This window comes from Peromyscus californicus, unplaced genomic scaffold (genome assembly GCF_007827085.1).
Source record: "Peromyscus californicus insignis strain IS unplaced genomic scaffold, ASM782708v3 Scaffold_10__1_contigs__length_136768540, whole genome shotgun sequence".
NCBI classification, from domain to species: domain Eukaryota; kingdom Metazoa; phylum Chordata; class Mammalia; order Rodentia; family Cricetidae; genus Peromyscus; species Peromyscus californicus.
This window is the reverse complement of record NW_026294391.1, coordinates 75774928-75779580: the sequence shown is the minus strand read 5'-3', so window position 1 is coordinate 75779580 and position 4653 is coordinate 75774928. Positions and strand designations below refer to the sequence as shown.

The 4653-nt window shown below is 36.2% G+C and overlaps 1 pseudogene; it reads right to left on the bottom strand.

Moving 5' to 3' along the window:
- Positions 1 to 742: 742 nt before the first annotated feature.
- Positions 743 to 4206, bottom strand: LOC128117008 (synaptobrevin homolog YKT6-like; annotated as a pseudogene).
- Between the last annotated feature and the right edge of the window lie 447 nt (positions 4207 to 4653).

Genomic DNA, 4653 nt, shown 5'->3' with positions numbered 1-4653 from the left:
TTTCTCTGCCCAGCTACTGGCCGTTTAGCTCTTTATTGGACCAATCAGGTGCCTTAGGCAGGCAAGGAGAATCAAATGCAACACATCTTTATATAATTAAATACACATCCTTACATCATTAAACAAAAGCAGCATAAACAAATGTAATTAATATACCTTTACACAGTTAAAGTAATATTCCAGAGCACGAACAAATGTAACACACATCTTTGCTCAGTTAAAATAATATTCCATAACAACTCCTACAAGTCATCTTTGTGGTACTGGATGAGGGTACTTAGGATGGGTCCTGTCTTTGACAGATGTCAATCCTGGCAGACAGGAAAGCTAAACTGGTTTAACATCTGTGAGACCCAGTGACCACTGTCTTTAATGGGCTTGACTAGCCACCATAGTGAGCTCCATACAAGCCCTGAAGTGCAAGGGAGTGGAATTCTGGAGTGTTCAAGCTCTGCGTACCTTAGCCTTATAGCTTGAGATCTGTCCTCCTAACCCATATATTGGAGAGTTAATGGTGTTAATGCACAAATGAAGCCCTAAGTCATATCAAGGCTCAGACACATGATTTCCCTCCCACAGAGTCTTCCAATATTAGCTGACAATATGCTCTTTTGCACCTATAGGAGCCACTTGGAGTTTATGGTTTCATTTTCACAACATTACTTCTCTAAGTAGCTCAAGTTCCTTCCCAAATTCACAACCCAACATAGGAACTTAAATGCTTCCACCCGTAAGCCATCCCTCAATTCCTTTTGAGAACTTGAAAATAAAAACCTCCAGTCAGCCTGACTCCAGATTCCCTTCTACGGCATTGCTTCCTCTGTGGGTGCTGCAGTTCTGATGTGATATGACAATCTAGCACCTGTCTCTGTGGGCTTTGCCACATGATTCCATAACATGAGTTCTATTTCTCGGCAGTTTTAAGGAAAGCTCTTGACTGTATTCCCAGTACTTCCAATTTTAGATACAAAGTTACCATGCCAATCACCTCACTCTAACAAGGACTCCAATGTGTTATAAAGAATGATTTTATCTCAGCCTGTGCTTTACTTGTGGTATTAGCTTCCCTGGGGTTCTGATAACTACTAAGGTGATCATCCAGGGTATGTATTGGATTGTATGTAGCAGGGGATCCTATTGGCACGTCAATTCTAACAACTTGCTTGGAGAATTCTTCTATTACCTTCTCCAGCAAGGTAAAAGCAACTCTGGAAGGCTATTCATTGTCAGCAGTGGCCATACTTGCAAGACCATCACTCCAGATGGAGTAATGGTGAAGATAGTTTTCTTCTTTAACAAAAAGTCTGCTGCCTTTTTCTGAGATTTTCACAATCAATTAATTTGTAAAGGTCATGAATTCCTGAACACTCGACCTCTGGAAGAAGCTAGAGGAAGACATGTCATACATGGCTTTAAGCAGTAGCACTTTGGGCTCATTTTTATAGATGGCACTGAGGCTGTACAGTTTCAGGGTGCTGCAACTTTAGGTCACAGGCTGGCTCCAGAATTTGCTCACAGAGGTGAATCTGGTGTCCCTAAGAACAGCCTTAGCTGGCTGCTGCTTCTAATAGTTTTATCATTTCAGATCTTATGTTTAATTTTTAATATATTCTCCATTTATTTCTGTACCTGGTATAGCATAAGGGTCTTACTTCATTCTTCTACATACAGATACAGTCAACACTATTTACTGAAAAGTTTGTCTTTGTTGTGTGTGTCCATATATGTTAATTTCAATTAAACACAGATATTTTGATGTAGTCATTTGTTCTGTGTTCTAGTCCATTGATTTTTGTGTCATTTTTTTAAGTGCCATGGTGCTTATATCACATTATATTTTAGATTTAGATAGCTTAATTCTTTTTGGTCAAGAATGCTTTGGCTCAATTTTGTGGATTCTTTCTGACTTTTCTGAAAAGCATTTCAATGTTGGTTGAGATTGCATTAAGCTTTTACATTGTTGTGCACATTATGGACATTTTAATTATATTCTCCAATTATTGAACACAATCTTTCAATGTTTTTGTCTTCTTAAACTTTTCATATAGATCATGTTTTTCAATCTTTTTCTATCCTGATTAAATTTATTTCTAATATATTACATTATTGATGTTCTCAATTTGTTGAGTCATTCTGATTTTTCCATAGATCATTACCCATGTTTCCTTTATCTCTTAGTCCATGGCTTCCTTTAGCTTTTCAACATAAGACAACTTACATAAAATCTTGTGTACTAAGCCCAACATCAGCCTGACTGGTGATGGTTTCTTCCAATATTTTGTTTTCCTTTCATTTTCAGTGCATGCCTCATAATGTTTTCACAAAACTTTATTTTTCAAGTATTAACATTTCTGAATGCTACAAAAACCATTTCTTCCTCTCCCTTGGAGTTGCTGCTTGTCTTTGGCTGCAGTTGTATGTTTTCCTGTCAGAATTTTCTAATTTATTTTTCTGAAGCAATTTTTTTGTGTGCACTCTCACTGCTCTTTCCATTCCATGAGTTTGATTGTGAGATCTCTTTTTCTATATGTATATTTAAAAGCACAAGCAAATTATAGGAAACTAAATTTTGCCATATTTTGTAGATAGATTTTGGGAAAAGGCAATTCTCACATACTTTGGCCAGTCTTATCCTAGTTTTCTGATTCTCCTGTACTTGTTTTTACTTTGTTGTTTTGTTGCTGCGGAAAAAAATATTCACAAATGTATCAGTTTAAACCACACATTATCTCACTTCAAGGGATCTGAAATCCAATGTGGTCCTGGGATAAAGCTTAATTCTTTTCTGTATGCTAGGGAAGGAAACCCACTTTCTTGTATTTTCCAGCATTTATAGGCCTCCTACATTCCTTGACTTTTGGCCTACTTCCTTCATCTTCATAGCTAGCAGCACTGAATGTTCTCTTTGAACCTTCTTCTGTTATCTCATTCTCTTTTTGGATCACAGCTATAAAAGATCTTTTGCTTTTAAACTCAGCATTCATATTATTAGACTGGCCCCACATGGCTAATCCAGGATAATGTCCCTATCCAAAGGCACATAACACTAATCATATCTTCAAAGTCACTTTACTGTGCAAGTAGACATATTCACAGTTTCTGAAGATTAAGGCATGGTCATATTTAGGGGTTATATTTTCTTGTCCAAATGCTAGTATTGTGATTTTTTGCTTACTGGTCCCTAATCCACTATTCTCTATGAAATATGTCTACAAGCAGCTTTATTTTGATAAAACTTTGTTTTTATCATATGTTTGCACTGATTTTCATGTACTCTCTAAATGCTTTCTATGAAAACACTGATAGAGCTCCATTTTATTCTATTTAAGCTGATTTAGAACAATAATATAAACATGGATATTTTAAAACAGCCAAATATTATTTTCTTATAGTGAGGTTAAATCTCTAGTGAAGACTAATCTCTTACTAGATACCAATCTTCTTTCTATATCTTTACATGGTTAAAAAGAATAAGGCAACTCTTTGTGAAATTGTGAGGACAAAGCTCTCATGATATCACCCTATCTCGATGTCCTACCTTTTCAGAAGAATATCTTGTGGCTTAGGTTCTAATATGAGGGTTTAAGAGAGATGCAACATTTAGAATAAAAAACCTTCATACAAGGATTAGTATCCTTATAACAAGATTCATGGGAGTAATTGCTTCCTTTAGCTTTCCACAATGTGAAGACATTGCAGGAAGATAAATAACTCACCAGACACTGGGTCTCCTGGCACCTGGTTTGGATTTACTTCATATGATAATAAGTTTTATTATTGTGCCACAGGTATATGGCAATTATTTATAGCAACAACAACATAAATTAACACAAATATTGAACTCTTAACATGTCATATGATTTTGCATTCAGTGCCATCCAAGAAATTTTGCTTCTGTAACCTACACACACACACACACACACACACACACACACACACACACATACTTATTCACTCATACATACACACACATGCACATACACACCAACACACATACATATAAACATACAGATACATGTGCCCACATATATGAGTTCAGTTACCCTACACTGTACATTGAAGATAATGTTCCTCCTAGTAACCATAGGTTATCAAAAAAAATCTTGGTGTCAGGTTTGAGATGCCTCCCCTAAAGTTCTTTTATAGGAATGTCTTAAAGACCCCCTTATACAGTATAAAATATTACCATTGTTCTTCATCACCCATCATAACTTGTTAGTAAGACCCTATTAGAAACATATCACATAGTTCAGTCATGGGACATGAAGAACTCAAGTTGATTATCAATGAGAAGATTCTTCCCTGATAGCTAACTTTCAAAGTATGAGATGGTGTTTTGCAGGCTTCTGGGGAAGAAAAGTCACAACAGTCTTATCCAGGAGTCAACCCTATGAGCTATGATAATGATCAACCTGGCAAGTTATGGCCATTGGTGCAATAAGACATGAAGGTTTTAGAGTCAATGGATTACTTTCTTACTGCATTTAAAGTCAAATCTACAGGAGGAAACACACATCTGGTACTGTAAATCTTGCCAAGAACCCATGATTATCAGTCCCAAGGGTAACCTTGCAACTATTATGTTGCTAAATGGACACAATATTGAACTGTCCTCTAAATTCTTATACCATTACTCATTAATTAATGTTCTCA